The sequence below is a fragment of the Notechis scutatus genome, chromosome 3 (assembly GCF_049901735.1).
Source record: "Notechis scutatus isolate UNSWTSFEM ecotype Mainland chromosome 3, rNotScu1.2, whole genome shotgun sequence".
NCBI lineage: Eukaryota > Metazoa > Chordata > Lepidosauria > Squamata > Elapidae > Notechis > Notechis scutatus.
In genome coordinates, this window is record NC_142011.1 from 49,004,293 (window position 1) to 49,025,473 (window position 21,181).

The following is a 21,181-nucleotide window of genomic DNA, read 5'->3' on the forward strand; positions in this document are numbered from 1 at the left end:
TTAGAAAAAAAGTAATACTTGAACAATGATCTCATTTTGGTCTGAAAAAAGATATGATTGTTGGAAAACTGAGTAAAGAATGTTCCAATTACAGCAAGCTTCCTTTGCTTTAAAATACTGTACTTCTCTTGATTTTTTGACACTTATCAAACTACATACTTTGCCTAATGAAAAAGGCCATACAAATATTCTGGTCTACTTTCAGTATTTTTGAGTTGGAAAATATTTCAACATTATATTAACTCTAAGGGGAAAGGTAGATTAGATTCTGGTTCAAAGATTTAGGATAAATGTTTAATTTTCAGTTTTAGACCTAATCACATCCTATTGCTGTGCATGTGCATCTCTTTGTCTCCTCAATGAGAGGTTTTCATTTTAGTCCAGGAGACAATAATAAAGATCAGGGGCATCAAACTTGATTTCATTGAGGGCCGCATCAGGTTTGTGTTTGACCTCGGGGGGGGGGGGCTGGGCAGGGCCAGGATAGGCATGGCCAGCATGCCATCACTTGTGTCGGGGGCACCTGTGTTGGGGGCATCGAGCGCTCTGCCAGTGAAAATGGGCTCCCGAGCTCCGTTTTCAGCTGCAACGGCCTCCTGCAACTCTCTGCCAACATAAATGGAGCTGGGGGCGGGCATGCATAGCTCTTGCGAGCTCTGTTTATGCTGGCAGAGCGTTGCAGGAGGCCATTGCAGCCGAAAACGGAGCTGGGGGGACATGTGCGGCTTTCGCAAGCTCCGTTTTTGTTGGCAGAGGTACTGCGGGCAGTCCTTTACTATTTCCAGGGCAGCCATGCAGGCCAGATCTAAGCACCCCATGGGCCGGATCTGGTCCCCAGGCCTTGAGTTTGATGCTCCTGATCAAGATGGTCTTCTTACATTAGGTGGCAAAGTGAGAATTATTTTAAAAACTAAAGCAAGGAAAAAAGTCCTTTATACCTATAACTGTTATAGTGGTTAAAAATTGGTCTTGGTCTAGGCAACAGATGTCAAACTCGCAGTGTCACATTGCCATCATGTGACATATCGTAGCGTTTTTTCCCCCTTTGCGGAGCTGGGGTGGGCGTGGCCTGCATGTGATGCATCTGGCCTGCGGCCCGCCAATTTGATACCCCTGGTCTAGGGGAACCCTGATTCAAATGCAGCCATAATCATGGAAACCAGATGACTTTGAACTAATCACTCTCTTAGCCCAATCTTACAGGGTGGGTGCTGTAGAGATAAATAAAAACCCTTACTTCAAATCTAACAAATGAGAAAGAACTCGGTAAATCTACTTTGAGTCACCTTCAAAATGATACCTGTACCAATGACCTGCAGTGAGCATTCAGAGAGAAGGAGAGCTTCCAAATTTTCTTTCCATCTAGCCTACAATATTGAGCAAAATGCTTGCTGTTTCCCTCCCAGTGTTTGGCTTATAACCGATGGAAGAGCAGGAAGCCAGCATTGACAAAGGTCCTCCTCAAGGAGGAGGGACAGGTATCTGATGGTTCAGTATGTGAGTAGGGACAGGTATGTCCCTTTCTGTCACACCTATATTTCTGAACCACACATCTTACTTAACACTATGATTAAAAGCTCCCCAAAGTTCTTTTTTTAAATAGAGTGGATGTGCCTTAAAATGGCAAATGCAGTTCAATGCAAGCAAATGCAAATGAATACTTATTTGTATGTGTATACACAAAATTCTAGGCATCATGTATATACCTTAATGGAAACAGTGCCGATAGTAACCATCAGAAGAGGAAACTTATGGTCACTGTAAATAGCTTAATGAAAATATCACCGCAGTTTGCGGCTTCTATTTAAACAAGTCAAATTCTGTGTTTGAAATCATTAGAAATGAAATTACAAATCAACAGCCAAAATAGAATTACTCTTAATTATGTGGTATTGCTTTGAAAGTGCTGTTTACAGTGTTGTTCCTCAAGCACTGCATCAAAAAAATCCATAATATGCCCTGCATAATAAGCCAAAATGATTATGGTACTAAAGCAGCTGGTCCAGAAAGAAAGACATCACCTGGGAAATTTGAGCTTGAAATGAAGATGGACAAAATCAGTGGTGGAATTCAATTTTTTTTTACTACTGGTTCTGTGGGCGTGGCTTGGTGGGCATGACGTGGCTTGGTGGGCTGGCAGGGGAAGGATACTGCAAAATCTCCATTCCCTCCCCATCCCCGCTAACCTGCTTTCCAGCTCTGGTCTCCTGTGCAGAACAACAAAAGAAGACCCAGCCGATCAGCTGGGACTTGGGAGACAGAGAACAGATGGAGCGGGCCCAGTCAGAGGTGGCTGGTTCTCCAAACTACTCAAAATTTCCGCTACCGGTTTTCCAGAACTGGTCAGAACCTGCTGAATACCACCTCTGGACAAAATGTAGTAAGATTGAGGTATCCAGTATAAGGAAATTGCATGTACAGAATTGTTTTAAAACTTAGATCTAGATACAATAAGTTAATGCCTATTGAAACAAAATGGAGAAATTCAGAATTGATAAAAGGTGTTTCTTCATACAACAAATAATTAAATGTTACTGTCACCAGATATGGTGAAGCCCAATTTAGACGGGTTTAAAAAACTCAGAGGAGTGGACTAAACCTTTGTTAAGTGCTCTTCCAATCTAAGAACTTTATCCCCACTTTTATCACTTTGTTGATTTATAACATTTTAGTTTGGTTTTGCTGAAAGATAAAGCTGTAAAACTATAAAACAAACTAATAAAATCAATGAAATAGTTAGAACGCTAAAATAGGATTGTTATACCCATGAAAGAAGTGCATTAAAATGAAACAATAATATAAGCTCAATCAAAATCAAGAGAAACAGACATATTTTGTATAGATACTAAAAATGCTTAAACTTGGTGCCCATTATAAATGGACAGGAATGGAATTCTACAGTCAGAACATTTGCATTGTGAATGTGCTTTCTTGGGTTATTGCATAACAAAAAATTGGCAAATGCCATATCTTGAAGGATACATCAGGCACAACTTATAGTATAGAAGGGTAGTGCCTTAAAGAGGGCCTCTATATACACCAATCCTCTTGATCTTTAATTTTCTCAATTTATTTATGGTGCTCATCCAGTTGACACGTTTGTTCTTCACCAACCTACCAACCCCCCCAAAAAATGCCTGTTTTAGTTTTTATAGTAGCAAATTTTCCTTTATGTCAATGATTTACAGTATCATAAATCTTCCATGCTGCATGTGTTTGTTTACAAATAGTTAATAAGCAAGTGTGTGCATAAACAAGAAGACATTTAAAAATCTTTTCCTGTTACTTCATGAACAAAGAGATTGGTGATGGTGATGGTGGGGAACCCACCCTGTGATAATGTGGGAGAAGAGGCAAGTAAATCTGCAATGTGAAATAATTTGGAAAACGTTGCTGTCTTTGTTGATGCCATAACTAAATATTTTTCTTGGGAAATTTTGATATTAGCACAGGTTTATACACTTTAAGCAAATTGTGCTTATGGACTAAGAGCACCAGATGGTGCTATTGGCATGGCATCCAGGAGTTTTTAACTGCCATCCGGTTTTTTAAGCTTAGAATTTTCCTTTATCCATATTTCAGTATAATTTTGCTGTACTGAATCTTTTGCACAGCATTTCAAATTGACATACTAGTACTTTCAAAAAGAAAGAAGCGCAAACAAGTATTGAAACTGCTTTATTACAGGTTGGTTTTTAGGAAATGAGTTCCTATTTCTCCCTTTTTAACGTTTTTAAAGATAAATCCAAATCCCACAGAAGTTAATAGAAGGGTTGGAATGGGGAGGCAACTACCAGAATGATCAATAATTAACCAAATACAACCTTAAGAAAAATAGCTGAAGGGTGTTTTAGGTTAGTAATTCCATATACTGTATGTTTACTCAAAAGTAAGTCCTATTGGATTTAATTAGATTGTTTCCAGGGGAAAAATTATAGGCTTGAAGCCATATTTTTGGTCTTTTGCAATAATATACTGATTGACTAATTTAATTTATAAGCTATCCCACCACCGAGTGAATGAATGAATGAATTTGAATATCATATTTCAGACGAAGTGATCAAGCTGTGGCCGCAAGCCTATATGTACTTTTTGGGAGTAAGCAAATTAAGCTATTAAAGCCTTATAAACATATTGCTTATCCTGTTTCTGTCTAGAGCTGTTCAATGGAGTGTAATCTAAAATACAGACCAGAAGTTTAGGAAGCACCGATTGGCATGATTGATTGTGAGGAATCTTTGAAAGCATCATACCAAAGTTAAGTAGTACAGTATATCAGTTTAAGGATGAATTCCAGAATATAGTAAAAACTCTGGGGCATTCCAGACAAATGGAATGAAATCTTGTGATCCTACAATTGAAATGAAATTAGGCTTGGAGGCCTGATTCCTTAAATTATGGGAATGATCTTGTTTAATTCTTCAAGTCTGCAGTACAGGAAGAAAACTGAGGGTCAATCATAATTTCCAGTTATTGCTCAACAAATTAGCAGAGAAATGCCTGCTATTTATTGCTCAGCTATTGGTGAAAAACTGGGATGCATCACCCTGTCCAACAAGGTTCTATTGTTATGCAAACCTTCCTTCTCAAAAAAAAAAAAAAAAAAAGGCTAAAAGAAACTACATTTCAAGCATTTTTCTTTCTGCTCCTAATGTTAAGCTTCTGTACCTCAGTGCTTTTGTTCAATGGTGCATTCAGCCTGTCACATTAGAATAGCAGGAACTGCAAGACAATGAATGTGTGACATCTCTACAAGTAGCCACATTACTCATAAAACAGGATACAGCAACATGCAACTACAATGACACTCACTGCTTGTAGATAGAAGTTCCCCATTAATACAAGCACTGCAACTTCAGCAGCAGGAAATCGGGACAAAAGAAACATGAAGAAACTTGAAATTCTAGAACTAGAAAACCTTGAATTACGCCGTCTTCGGTCTGATTTAGGCATGGTATATAAAATCATACATTGCAATGTCCTACCTGTCAATGAATACTTCAGCTTCAACCATAACAACACAAGAGCACACAATAGATACAAACTCAAAGTTAACCGCACCAAACTTGATTGCAGGAAATACGACTTCAGCAATAGAGTGGTCAATGTCTGGAATACTCTACCCGACTGTAGTTTCTTCCCCAAACCCCAAAAACTTTAACCTTAGACTGTCTACTATTGACCTCACCCCTTTCCTAAGAGGTCTGTAGGGGGCGTGCATAAGCGCACCAACGTGCCTACCGTCCCTGTCCTATTGTTTCTCTTATTCTTCTTTTATTTTTCTTATATGTATCCATTTCATGTATTCACAACTATGTATACACTTATACTTATTATCTTGTAAACAATTGGCAAATCAAATAAATAAAATAAATAAATAAAGCACACAGTAATGGGCCCATTCCAATGGGTGGAATTTTAGGAGCAAGTTAAAATACGATCCCACTAAGGGATAGCTAGTGGCAGCACCCCATGGTAAGGATGATGATGGGGGTCATGAAAGCTATGCCTCTTGCAGGTAATTTAATACATGGGCCACAATGTCACTTTATAATCCACATCACTCACAAGCTAACACAAGTACATTTTAAAAAGCCCTGCTAAATAAGACCAAAGACTTACAATTTTCCTCCAATTATGGTAAACCAAACATTTTAATTACATTAAATTACATTAGTATCCCTCTTATTGTGTTCCAAGCACTTGTGAAGAAGTTCACAAAGATGTTATTATAGTATCCCTTTTGTTGTGTTCCCTAGTACCTTACATCTAGAGAAATAATACCTTGGATTCTGGTTGTTATATATAACTTTCCAAACCAGTAACCACTGATTATGTTCATAATCTCTGATCCTGATGGAAAATAAGGATGCAATTTAGTGAACTGCTCGGCAGAGGACAGGGATCACAGCTGCTGACTTAGCTAATTATGTAAAGCAGTTGTTAACAGCAGAGATAGAGGCAAGCATGGAAAGAAAAGATAAATATTGAGGAATAAAGAAGAAAAGCTGGAAAGCCCAAAAGGCAAGGCAAGATGCCAAACAAAGAAGTAGTCATGGAGGTGAGGAACTAAGATGGCGAAAAAGTAGCAACTTCTGAAATAAGCTCTGGTCTTGTGACAGGCCTTAACCCTTCTGGTTTAATCCTATGACCCAAAAATGCCACACAGAGGCAAGAAAAGAATCCAAGCCTGCCCCTGTAATGATACCGGGATCCATAAACCCAACAAAACAGACAAACAGATAAGGATTGTTTGCTATCTCCCTACTGCAAAGACAACAAAAAATGTAACAAATTTATAGCTTCAAGACTCCTTTCATTTCAAAAATGATGACACAACCTGGTAACAACAGACCTCCCTAACTCCCAAATACTCAGCCCAAATCACCCTGGAACGAAACTCCTAAACTCCCTCCTCCCAACTATTCATTCAATCTTTTCATGAAGTCTGCCTTTTTCTGAAAAACTCTGATCTTTATATGCAACAGCTAAGAGACATTGCAGTTACCTCAGTTTTCGATAAACCCTTGATTTGCAAATCCCCCATGGAAATTGGGATTAAAATGGTACTAGAAGCCGGCCATGTTGGAATTCTGGTAGTCTGTCCCATAATGTCAATAAGGCATCTAGACAGCCGGCTGTCTAGATGCCTTATTGACATTATGGGACAGACTACCAGAATTCCAACATGGCCGGCTTCTAGTACCATTTAAACCCCAATTGCCATGGGGGATAGTATACTTCTGTGTGCTATAGAAAAGAGCTGTTCCTAGAAATCCATCAGAATGTCCATAGATGGAACAACTGCAAATTTATTGTGACCTCCCTATTTTAGCTCCCAAACCACAAAAGCAGAAAAATTGATTTGAAAGATTTTCACTACTTACCCAGCAAAAGAAATGTTAAACGCATCATTCTGAGTTTCAACGAGCCATTTCTTCTTGCCAGACTCACACAAATGAGCAAATTCTTATGGCAGACTCATCACATCCAAACTGTCAAAAGTTTTCTAAGAAGGAGTTAGTCGGTTCTATAAAGATAATGATAAAATAAAATTCTAATTTTCAGTAAGAAAAATAAAATAAAACTTGTGCTATACATTTTAAGTTTTAGTAATACTGTAGTATGGTACAAAGAAGAAGAGACTCTTTGCTTGCTCTTATATGACCACAAAGAGAAAGAAGTAGAACAATTAAGGAATTGATTAATGTGAGATAGGTTGGACTGATTAATTGATTAATTAATTGCTGTATAATGTCACAAGGAAAGAAACTAAAAATGTTTATAAACATATCAAAGTGATATGATTTATGTGGCTCAAATTACATATTATATATAATTATATACTACTTTGGACACATTAACCCACAATTGCTTAGAAATGAGACGGGCAGCAAATAAATTTAATCAATAAAAATAAAATGTTAAATGAAGATCTACCTCTCTGGAGGGGGAATTAATGCTGGGAAAAATGGAAGGAAAGAGCGGAAGAGGACAACTATAGCAAGGTGAATTGACTTACATTGGTGAAGGGTGCACATTGGAAGGGCCAGGTTAGGGACCGATCATTATGAGAAAATCTATATATTTGCTAGGAGTTGACACCAACTTGATGGCATTAATTATTAAATAATAAATAGTTCTAGCAAAAGATTCAGAATCCTAGAAAAACAGTTGAGTTCTCTGTTAGGGTAATGTGTTCATTAAAAGTCAGAGTGTTTGCTAAATGTGTGCAGCTAATACAAGTTCACTCTTTACAAAGCTGCAGCGATGGTAAGGTAATCTGAACTGTTTAAAGCAGTGGTTCCCAAAGTGGGCGGTACCGCCCCCAGGGGGCGGTGGGATGCCTTAGAGCAGGGGTCCCCAACCACCGGTCCGCGGACCGGGACCGGTCCGTGGAACAAGTCCTATCGGGCGCTGGCTTGCTGGGCGCCGCCATCTTGTTTTGATGAAAAAGTGCTTCCGGTGAGTTCACCGGAAGCACTTTTTCATCAAAACAAGATGGCGGCGCCCAGCTGATGTCGGTACCGGGCCGCGCCATAAAAAAGGTTGGGGATACCGGGCCGCGGCGTAAAAAAGGTTGGGGATCACTGCCTTAGAGGAGTGCTGAGAGGCAAGGGGGCTGGCAGGGGGGCACTAAGAGGCGGCAGGGGGGCGCTGGAGGTGAGCGGCAGGGCACAATTCAGGGGTGAGAAAAAATCCCGTCACCACCGCGTTCGAGGCAAGGCCCCACAGGATCATCCCATGGACTTGCACACTCTGGTGCAAGGAGCTCTGCCCCGAACGCAGCATTGGGAAAGGAGAGCAAAGCCAGAGTGGCTTTGCTCTCCTTTTCAAACATCCCACTGCCGCGGCGTTCCACCCCATTGAGCCCCTTGCACCGGAGGCACCTGCCCAAGCAAGTCCGAATAGACTGGTGCACGAAGTCAATGGGGTGAGCCTAAGAGAGGGAAAGAGAGAGGAAAGAGAGAGAGAGAGAAAGAGAGAAGGAAGAAGAGAAAAGGGGGAAAGAAAGAAAAAGGGACAAAGAAAGAGGGGGGATGGAAAGAAGGGACAGAAAGAAAAAGAAATGAAGAAAAGGGGACAAAGAAAGGGGGGATGGAAGGAAGAAAAATAAAGAAAAAGGGACAAAGAAAGAGGGGGGATGGAAGGAAGGGACAGAAAGAAAAAGAAATAAAGAAGGAGGGAGGGAGAAGAAAGATGAGATATCTATTCTAGTCCAATCACCTGCTCCAGCAGGGTTAGAAGGAAGTGTGCATGTGTGTGTGTTCTCCTTGTAATTTACCAATACATTTTGGTTTTGCCTTCTTAAGAATTGGCACTGTAATACATTGGGGAAAAGTAATTTTTTAGGGTGGCGATCTGGTCCAATGGATCCTGTTTAAAGCCTCAACAAAATGTGAGAGCTTTCTGATAGTCTTGGCCATGTTTCATCCACAAAACCTTTAATTAATAGAAGCCAAAGATGTTTCAATGTGCTGGCAAAGATGCTGGCAAAGATGTTTCAATGTGGAAAAGGGCCTCTAAACTAGGCCTCATTTCAATCTGATGAATCAGGTCTCTCTCTCTCCCTCCCTCCCTCCCTCCCCCCTCTCTCTCTCTCCCCCTCCCCCCTCCATCCCGCCATGCCCCCTTTCTTTGTCCCTTTTTCTTTCTTTTCCTTTTCTCTTTCTTTTCTTCCTTCTCTCTTTCTCTCTTTTCTCTCTCTCTCTTTCCCTCTCCCAGGCTCACCTCATTGATTTGGTGCACCGCTTCGCTTGGACTTGCTTGGGCAGGTCCCACCAGTGCAGCGGGCTCAATGGGGTGGACCTGCGGGGCCGGCACCTAGAACGCGGCAGTGCTGGCACATTTGAAAAGTAGAGCAAAGCCAGAGGTCAGTAATTTTTGCTGCAAAGAATCACAAAAGCTTCTGGGTTGTGCACAAGAAGGAACACACGTCAATGCAATTCAGCAACATAAAATAAAGAAATATAAATAAAACAAATCAACAAGAATCGGCAAAGCATCTCTGATTAGATTTTATTCACTACTAGAATCTAATCAGAGATGCTTTGCCAATTCTAGTCCAATGACCTGCTCCAGCAGGATTGGAAGGGAGTATGTGTATATGTGTGTCCATGGCTGTCAAAACTCCAAAAACAGGTCAAGTAGTTCTGGGGAGGCCAGTCATAAATTAGAACACTTGCTAAGCAACCGGCCATTAAGTGAGGACCACTTGTATTTGGTTTTCCAGTCACCAAACCATGCTCACTCAGTCACGTGACCAGCAAGCCACGCCCACCCAGTCATGTGACCAACAAGCCACACCTACCCAATCATGTTACCAGCAAACCACACCCTCAAATTAGACCACGGCCGCAGAAACTTGAATCCTGGGTGTGGGGCATTGAGGATGAGTTTGTAGCACCGAGGGGGTGGTGGACTGAAAAAGTTTGGGAACCACTGGTTTAAAGCAAAAGAGGTTCAGAATATGGTGGGGAATATTTATTAATTTTTATTCTATAAACTTGAGATGCTAGTATTGCAAGTATTTGAAAAGGGCCAATTTAATCTGGTTATCTCTGTAAAAACAGAATCCCACCTAGTACATGTATACATGAATGCTTCACTAACTTGGGGGATGATTTTTAAAAAAAACAGGCTTACCAGTATTACTGCCCAGGACAAATCAGATATTATGGGAAAGTATTACTAAATATTACTAAAATACTAAAGAGCACTCACATTCACACCAAATGGGAAAGAATTAGTCACTTCTCTCTGAGGATACATAACCAATCAGCTTCTTTTGAGCAACTCCATATTGTCTGCTAGAGCAAACTTTTCACATGTTCTATTTTGCTTTGATCGGTTGAGATTGCTTTACCATCTCTGTGGCTTTATAAAGAGTGAACCTGTATTGGGTGCATACTATGAGTTCAAAGTTCTTCTATTAAGATTCTGACTCAAGGGGAAGCCAAGATGCATGCGAACTGCACAAATTTTTTCTTGTAGTCATCTGGATAGCACATCTAGATGTGTACAAGTGTCTGATATTGCCGGAATGATGTCAGCAGGGGTAATGCTTAATTTGAACATACTCATAGTTATTAATACCTGTAATATCTGAATAAGACTAAGGATTAGCTGAAATCTAGTTGTAGTCAAACTCTGGAGAAACAGGGAACGAGTCTGTTCCATCTTCTGAAGACAGGTTTCAGATATTTGAAGACTGCTATGATGTCTCCCTTAATTTTCCTCTTCAGCTTGAATATATCAGATTCTTCCAAATATTTCCAAGGATATAATTTTACCCTTTTTTTAAAAGGTAAGGTGATTTCACTGTGGGAGAGAGGGAGAGAAAGAGAAGATTCTCATAAAAGATTCAATGCAGGCTTTGGATATACTGACAGTTAAATTACGGGGGTGGGGGTTGAAAGTGTGTATTAAGAGCATTACTTTATACCATCTTACAATAATCACAGATACAGGTGTTCCTGAGGAATAATTATAAATTATTTTAAATGCAACGGAAGCTTTGACTGTTGTAGCTCTAAATGGCCCCACTAGGTATTCATTCTTGCCAAAACCTTCTGAATATTGTAGGAAGTCTTTCAAATCATACAGGTTTCTGCTGAGACAAGATGAATATTACAGTTCTTCCTTTTCTAATTAAGGGGATATTCAGCATGTTGCCATGCATAGGATACCAAAATGGGGAAAGGTTTGATAGCTAAGGAGGGAATTATTCAAAAAATCTTCTGCTCTATAATCACTCTTCCTTCAGCCTAAACCAAGAGACTGTGCATGGATGTTTTTCTCATTGTCTTGGAATCACCAATGTACCCTTGCCTGGAGAAGCAAGATCTTGTCCAGAAATTCATATTGAGAGCCAGTGAGAAAGAAGGCCAGGAGAACAGTTTGTCCTGGACTTCAAACTCAGGTGGGTCTCATATTAGACATTTCCTCTTTCTGGTTTCTTATGTTGTTCTGTGTGAGACCATTTCTTTTAATAGACATGATGAGGGACCTCAAAACCTGGAAGTGACCTGGGACTCTGTGAAGTTCTAAGAGGGCCTATTTATGCTCTAGTCACTTGGCATCTAGATTACTGTAATAATCTAATAAGGGACTTTCCTTGAAATGTATTCAAGAAAAAAAAAAGTAACATCAGCATAAGATCATGATGATGTCTGGACTAACTATACCCTTTTATGCATATGGAAGGTGAATAAAAAGTAAAAATTGAAGCACCAATGGTTGTAGCTTCACACAGCTATCTGTAGCTACAGCTTGAGAAAGTATATTCTCCATAAATAACATTATTTGGTGCTAACTTTGAAAAAAGACATCAGTAGAGTTATCTAGTGTTGCAGATTTAAAGCAGTAATTCTTAATATCTCTAAATCCAAAACCATTGTGATTTTCCATCTTGAAATTCATTGATGATTAATGATATTCCACCTGGTCAGTCAAAACATACATACAAAACATACCTGCTTCATATGTTTTGCAATTCACTATTTTGCATAAATAAAGAATGTGATTATTACTTTGTAAAGTTCTGACAGAGTGGAGAAATATATAGAAAGCTTTGGGTAGCAATGAGAGTCCCTATAAATGAGAAATAATTGGATTGTAATACTGTAACATTGGCTGATGCCATGCTCTAAGAAAAAAGTGGGACCTAGAAATTCCTTTTTAAATTTTAAGTTCTGTAACTAGAGGAAAACATCATTTTCATATACTAACCCTAAAAAAGGAAGATAGTATGCACTGGATATTGTTCTTTTTATATAGCTTAAATGCACACTTGATTTGAGAATGTTGAAAGGACTGTATTAGATTAGGTCAAAGGCACTAATGGACAATAGTAGACAACAGGTGAGCAATGGGTTGAAAACCAACACTGAAATAATAATGACATTAGTGCTGTTCCTGCAGTTTCCCTGGTATAGGTTTATCTCTTTATTATGTGTTTTTTTATGTACTACTTTTCTTTCAGGAACTTATGGTACCAGCTATAGCACATTTCTTCAGATTTTACCTATAACAATGTGAGATAGGTTGGACTGAATGTCCCAAAGTTATCCAGTGAGCTTTTGTTGCTTTGATTGGGATTTGATTCTTAAATCTTCTGGATCCTAGTCCAATATATTACCTATTACATTACACTGTTTGACTTGGGATTTAAAATATTGAAACCACCTTGCTATGCATACTTTGAAGAAACAGGATAGGAAGATAATTGATGTGTTTGAACTTGATGCCCAGCCTAGAAGATTCCTGAGAATACCATGGATAACCAAGAAAACAAACACACACATTTTTGAACAAACACAGGTTCAAATTATCCTACTTCAGATACATTATGCCAAACTTTTGGAGAAGAACTTTTGCTTTCACTTGAGCAAAGTATCCGAGGCCACTATCTGCAAAAGACATTGGGATATTCTCATCAACTCTCTTCTGTATATGAAACATACTTCTCCTGTCCTTCATTGATATATTTGTCTCATCACCACAATTATTAGAATAGGAGCTAATCACATCAGACTTCATGTATATCAGGACTGGCATCTCAAGTATTTATTGAATGAGGAATTGAGTGAGGACACTTCTTAAGACTGGATAGAACTTAGTAAACACACCTTGATTATCCTCTTTGTAAGTGAGATTTGGAAATTGACATAAGGAAGTTACTGTGAAGGATATTTTGACACAGTGGTGGGATTCAATTTTTTTTTACCACCGGTTCTATGGCCATGGCTTGGTGACCATGGCAGGGGAAGGGTACTGTAAAATCTCCACTCAGAGGTGGTATTTGCTGATTCTCTGAACTACTCAAAATTTCCACTACTGGTTCTCCAGAACTGGTCAGAACCTGTTGAATACCACCTCTGGTTTGACAGCTATGTAAGTTGATCATTTATACATTGACAAATAAGAGAAAAAGACAACCACTTTGCATAATATTTGCAAATGCTAGTTTATATTGTAGCATGTCAACTTAAAAATAATTACTGTAATTTATTCAGAAATACAATAATCTCAGTGCAGGGAAGGTAATTAATATACTTATTCCATCTGCCATTAATGTCTGCTGTTAAAGCAATTGTTGATGAGCAGCTTCAAACTTTCTACTTTATAGTTCTTGATTTTGTGAAATTTTCTTATGGATATCAAGTAGCTAGTTCTCTACCTAACATCTACCTTATCAGAGATATCCAATTCTTGAGGCTCAAAGGTTGCAGTTTAGCTGCCAAACCTTCCACAGAGGTGCAGAAAGTCACTCCGGACTTTAGAAACATAGTTAACTGATGTCAAAAAAATACTTTGTGGTCCATCAATTCTGCCCTTTGAGGGTTTTTTTGTTTTTTAATTTATGTATTTATAATTTTTAATTATTACTTTTTTATTTTTTTATTTTTGTTGGGTGATGGACATGTTTATCTCAAGCATATTTAAACTCAGTTACTGATGGTTGACCTATTGTCTGGCTGGAAACCATCACAGAATGTTGAAAATGAAGATCACGTGACCACAGCAAGTAGCCTAGCAATGTAGCAGTAGCCATTACCCTGAAGCAGCCACAACCTTCTCAATTTGCATTGGGCGTCATGGGTCTTGGATTTTGGACAGTCTGTAAATTAGCTCATTTCAAATACCTTTGTTCAAAAAATTGTTGCCCTATAATGCACCTTTTGCTCAGGTAAAGGTTATAACAACAAGAAATGTATTACTATATAGATAGATTCAGCACCAGTCTGAAAGCCAACCCATAGCTCTGTATTCCTACATCATTAGCAATATCAGATTTATTTTTGAATCAGCTGTACCATAGCTGTAGCTCCTGTAATGTTAGATTTGGGGCTGTTTGTTTGTTTTGGAAACACCGTGTTTCAGTTTCCCCACTGGAGGAAACTCTTGCTCCTCTTCCTGATCTCTTGCTCCTCTTTCTTCTCCTATAGCTTTAGCTCCTATAAGGGAAATGCTTGCTTGACATTGGCAGCTTTGCAGCTCTCCTTATTGGACCAAAAGAGCAGGGATGAAATTGACAAGTGTTTTGTTAGTTTCTCCCTTCTCTTTCCTGGAGGAGCAACCATCCTCCAGAGTGCCATATGGTTCCCTCCTCTTTTTCTTTGCCCTTTGTGTAGAGCTGGGGGGATCTGTGTAACTGCAGGACCTACAGCAACTCAGGGCAGAACAGTGATTTCTCGCTCCTTGTTCTCAGCTTTTCAAGGCCACCTAAGTGAAGACTGTAACAGATCGCCTTCAAAGTGCTTCTGATAAATTGGGGAATGAAAATGCTGGTGGTATGGAAGGGCCCTGGATGCTGTAGTCATGACAACAACTTTTTTTTCAGTAACAATCCTCTAATTAATTGCTCAGTATTGTAATTAAACCCTCAGGGAATGTACTGGGTTTATGTCTGACACTAACAGTTCAGAGATATAGCGGAGAAGCCATGTATGGATCTCACACCATCACAATATTTCTTAACAGGGAAGAGGAAGAACAGAAGTCCTATATAGGGCCAATTATTCCAGTTGGGATAAAAGCATTCAAGAATGGCTAGTATAAGTGCTATGACTGCACTTTATTTTCCCAACAATTTTGTTTTTGCTGTAGTAGCTTTTCATTAGAACTCTGACATCACCATCACTGATATATGAAGCAGTCAATGTTTGCTACTTCAACTTTTTAATCTTGGGACAAAAGGAGATATAATTCAGGCATCAGGTTTTAAGATGTAAACAGTTTCAGTAGTTTTAATTTAATGGAATGCTATTGAGATGAAAGGCTCCTTGTTTTGTTTTTTTAATTAAAGATGCCATGGATTCTGGGCTAAATTTCCTATTTATTAAAGATTTCCTTAGGAAAAATTATATATGGGAAGTGCATTATATTAAATTGATTACCATAGATTTCTATTTTAATGGAGATACAATGACAAGCTGTTGAAATTCATAGGCTAAAACTTATTCTCTCTCTGTTTTCACAAAATTGTCACTATGGGATATTCCTAAACCATACATAACCATTTGGGAAAAGCAGAAAATGGTCAGTGAACTGTTTTTTTATGAAAAATCAGCAAGCTTCCAAAGTAGATTCACTAAGATGAGGGTAAAAAAAATTACCCAGACTATCTTGGAAACTTTATTAAAGAAAAAGAGAGTGAAAGAGGGAGAGAGTGTATGTTTAGACACTTAAAAAAAACCCTCATCCTGATTTGATTTATCTGGGGAGTGTGAACACTAAATAGAGAACAACGCCTGAAGTGTGAATTATTTCCTATATTAACACAGAGGAAAAACTGATAGCCTTTTCATGTCAGGAGAATAGTAAGAAGGGGAGGAGGGAAAGAATGACATTGTTCAATCTCAGGGTTTGCTCACTCTTTATCAGGCAGAGATCAAAATTTATTCCCAGGATGAGGCCTGCGGCCTGGCTGAGGCCCTAGAGATTTTTAAGGGCCTAATTAAGAAAACAGGATGAAAATGGTGAAATAAGAGGCCAATTTACTTCTTGCAGAATAGGGAGATCAAATCAACTTATGAGCAATTAATGTGCACAAGGAGAGAATAAAAGAATGCTGGGAGATGGTAGAGGGCCTCATTTTAATGACATGCTCTGGTGTGGGTATAAAGGATTACTCTGAAGGTCAGATGTAGATTGAAACGACCTTGCAAATTCTTAACCCTCCTTCCAATTAATAGAACCAACTCAGAAATGCAAAAGACCAGTCTAATGTTCCTTTGCGATCAGAAGGGAGAAACAGAGGACGAAAGGGCAACAGTGGTCACAAAGGATGAGGTTTGGAAGGGCCGTTGATTACAGAATACAAGTCACCCAAGGAGGGGAAATTTATGTCAAAGCTCTAAGCAGGATATTAAAAGCCAGGTAACATTACCTGGGGTTGAGTTCATTATTAACTCTGCAGAATAAGCCAACAACCTATGATACTAAGACTTGCTGCATGGGATTTTTCATCCCCAGGTATATATATGAAAAGCATGAAGTTGACTAAATTAATATTTATATTTTTTGAATAGAATGTTCAGGAATTTCATCTGCTGCCCATAGCCACATCATATTGGATACTATTCAAACAATGGTGCTGGATGAATTTATCAAAAACATTTTAGTTGAACTGTAGATATTTCCCCATAAATCAATTTCTCTTTTTTTCTCATTTTATAGGGAAGAGAGAAAGGTTCATTTGCAAATCTTATTGAGAGGTATATGCAATGGTGGGATTCACATTTTTTTTACTATGGTTCTGTGGGCGTGGCAGCAGAAGGATACTGTAAAATCAGAGATGGTATTTACTGGTTCTCTGAACTACTCAACATTTCTGCTACTGGTTCTCCAGAACTGGTCAGAACCTGCTGAATACCACCTCTGGGTATATGCTGTAGAATTTTCATGTTAAATATATGTGAGTTATAATTATTTTTTTAAAAATGTAGTTATACATAATTTTTCTGAAGGTTGCCCTTCTGATTACAAATCTTAAAATGATTTGTTCCTAAATGTTGCCCTCATAATGATTTACTGTAAACTATTTAATAGATTAACTAGTGGGATCGGATTTGTTACTTCTCAATCCCCATTAAATCTAAAAATGTATCATTTGTGGCGATTGATGATATTTGTGCAATGTTATACAAATGATGCAAATTATGTCATTTGCATCACATCATTGATGTAATTACATCATTAAGTAAATGATTTACATTGACACTAATGACATCACACAATATAAATTTAAGTGCCTTGTCAGCTGCATGATGTATCAATTACAAATTAAAATCCATTATTTAAAATGGCTGCACACAAAGAAGAGAAAAAATTAATGTAATTAACAAATGGAAAAAATATTATTTTTCTATGTGAGTTTTCTACTTTCAACCGCCTCCATTCTAAACTAGCTTTTTCAGTTCTAAAAAGTTCTGTAGGTTACTTATTCACATTTTGTATGTAGCAAGTAGTTTTGTTGTAATAGCTTAATACTCATTGAGATAAGTTCAATTATCATGACTAGATGAAGTTAACAGGGGAGATGACCATATCAGCCAGCTGTGATTCAAGCAAAACTTGTGAAAAGTGATTAACTTAATCAAAGTCATTTTACAGTCCTAAATAGGATTGCTTCTTTTCTGGGAGGATCGGCTCCCAGTTCCACATAGGAACTTAGTAATGAATTGATAAAAAAATAGATTGTACTTTTTTTTTCTCATTCTACTCATCCTACCCCTGACTCCCAGTGAAACTGGATGTTGAAGTGGAAGCTTGTATCGAATTTCCATGGCCACAAGAGAGAGCCAGATAGTTACTAGAAAAATAAAGTGAGGAGAAACAGTGTCTTGATTGATTCTTAACTAAGTAACTGCTATCACAGCTGAACTGAATGGTTGCAGAGACATTTGTATCTGACAGATTTAGTGGATTTGCATTAGTGGCAATCTGGACATGGTTCTTAATTATATGAATTTCAATTACAAAATGTGAATGATTAATAATTTTAAAAAGTAGGTCAGGAAAAAACAGCCAGAATTTTGCACTTGCTTACTTAATGAATTGAGACAGATTTACTGACATGAAAGCTTGGATGTGTAACAAAAAATAGATTCAGCCCCACATACAGTTTACTTTATTATTGACCTGGGAGAGCATCCTTTACTACAGCCAAGAGGTACATTACTTTTGAGGGTATAGGATGAGCTGTATGATTCCCATAACTCTCCACCCTCCAACATTTAGCTACTAGTCCTTGGATCAGTATCTGCTCCATAAGTGCTAAAGCAGCAAACTGTTGTTTCTACTTCATAGCTTCTTTTGTCCTGATAGATAAGTGTCCTCAATATTATATGTTGGTTAACTTAAGAAACATATAATCACTTTTTAGTTCTAAAACTGTTGTGGAAACAGCAGAGAGTTCACCCATTGAAGGTTACAGGTTCCTTTATGGCAGGGGTGTCAAACTCGAGGCCTGGGGACTGGATCCGGCCCATGGGGTGCTTAGATCTGGCCCTTGGGGCTGCCCTGGAAACAGAGAAGGACTGGCCCACAGTGCCTCTGCCAGCGAAAACGGAGCTTGGGAAGGCTGCGTGCAGCCCTCGTGAGTTTCAGCTGCGATGGCCTCCAGCAACCCTTTACCAGTGAAAATGGAGCTGGGGAGGGCCGGAGTACTTGGGCCACCACAAACCCTCTGATATGAGTGATGTTGAGCTGGCCACGCCCCCTACCCATGCTCCCCCTACACCTCGAGGTCAAACACAACCCTGATGCGGCCCTCAATGAAATCGGGTTTGACAACCCTGCCGTATGGAATATAGAAAGAGGCCAGTTCAAAATTTAAAAGATGAAAAATATATTTTCATGTAAATTTAATTGACAGAATTCTTTTGTGACAATTTTTTCACTTTTGCAAAAGTTACACCAAAAAAGGTATGCCAAAAATTTGCCATGTTGATTTTTCATCTTTGGTATTTAAAAACATTTTCAGTAGAGCTCATAGATATTTCACTGAAAATCAGAATGATCAAGAGAGACTGGATAAAACTTTGAGTGGTTCAGATCATATCACATATACGCTAGAGAAAGTATACTCTAAATGAGTTCAAATATCAACATCAAACAACATTTTCAGGGGTGGGGTGGACATTTTTGAAGGTAAGAAATCTGAGAAGAATAGGTTGCATTAAATAGTTCTCAAAATGGGGGAGAGGAAGATGGCTGTTCATTTGGAACATGGAATTGTCATATTTTTATCTCTGTGAAGATCCTGCCAACAATACAATGTCACACATACCATAACATTCTCCCCATAAACATTAGTTGTCCTATCTCATAGCATGCAGGCAATAAATGCATATTACTAAATACATTATAAATTAAAATTTAAAATAAGGAAATCAATGTCTTAAATTTAAAAAGGAAATCAAACTTTGACTTCATGAATATGTTTATAAAGTGAAAACCTACCTTTAGAAATATTGGACTCAGATCTCCCAGTAAGTCCCTTGTTTGGCTTTCTTGATTACTGGATGGATTTAGTAGTCAACTACTTATGGAATTACTAAGTTACAAGATAGCCATAACAGTAATATTTGGGTGGGAGAGTTTGAAGCGGTGCTTTCTAGAGATTTTAAAAAATGATTTTTGTAAAACTAGTAGTATAACATGCTATTATCCCACCATTTTTACAATACATTATTTGGCTAGAGTCATTACCGTGCTAGTTTTATCTGTAACATGCTACATAGCTTGGACTTAAATTATCTGAAGAACCATATTTTCTTATACTAGGGTGCCTGGTTTCCCTTCTGTCCTATCACCATACTCACCAAAAAGCAGCTTGTATCTCCTAGAAATCTGTAGTTCTTCCATTTCTCTTTAAGACATGTATGACTTCAGGTACATGAAGTAATACTGCTTTCAGGTTGCCTTTGTTTTTCAAAGAGAAATCTTCTCTTGTATGATTCTAGAATGGGCTTTCAATTTTAGAGCAATGAGAAATGTAAAAACCCAGAGTATTTATCTTGAACAATTTATCTTGAACAATAATAACAATATATCAGGGGGTGGGGGAGGAAGTAAAGAAAAAGTTTCAGGTTGCCTATCTAGTTTTGCCATATAAGACCTGTGAAGGTGTTTCTCTTTTGATCCATCATGTTCTCAAAAACTTGGAAACTGGGCCTAGAAAATTCAGTTTAGCTTTAGGTAATTTGGGTTTTAACTTTCTGGGGATGCTTTCACTGTCGTTTTATCCTTGATATATATGTTGAAGTTCACAGTTCATATTTCTATCCTTATATATATAATCTCAGTTTGAACTCAAATCCTCCCCTATTCAAGAGCCATTTTAGACCTCTCAGAGTTTTCATTTCATACCTTTCTCTCTCTCCCCCCCCCCCTTTTTAAGGGGGCACTGAAATTTATACAATATTTAAGTAGCATAGCGGATTCCTGGAAGATATTATTAATGTAAAAGGGACAGGCTGGAAATGCACTTGAACCTGGTTACAATTAGAGGGTGATTTTTCTAAAGGTCAATGAATTCAGATAATATCCAGGGGGGAAAAGAAATTTAATACCTTTTTAGTGAATTAATTAATTATAATATTATATCGGCTTGGGGTTCTTTTCCAGAGTGATTAAGGGAGCGATCTGTCTTTGGAGAGGCTGGGAGAATCAGCAAGTGAGCGAGAGACTGACAGAGAGAGGGAGGAAGGGGGAGAGAGGCACTTTAATGTAAGAATAATGGAGCCTTTTATTTCCTTTAAAAACTTACTGTATTTCAAGGCCATGCACTCCCTGCTTTCCTGGATCTATTTCTTTCCCCGCTTTGGCAAAGTCTTATGATTGTTGCACCAAAGTCCATTGTTTCCATCACTATGAGGGTCAAAAACTCATTTTGAAGTATGTTGTGTGCATGTTAATGCCTTAATCAGAAATGGATACTATGTATAGATATTACAATACACACGTTTGTATGTAAGTTCATACACATGTGGCAGATAATGTCCCAGAAAGGAAGAGTCTACTTAGACCAATCCTTTAGGCTTCCTGACCAGCCCAGGACTCAAACTTTTACTAAAGTTTTGGTTTATTAAACCTCTCCCTTTTAATTAATTATATTGGAATAATTTGCGTAGAATCCCAATATAAGCATTTTTTGAGCTGTAGAAAGCAG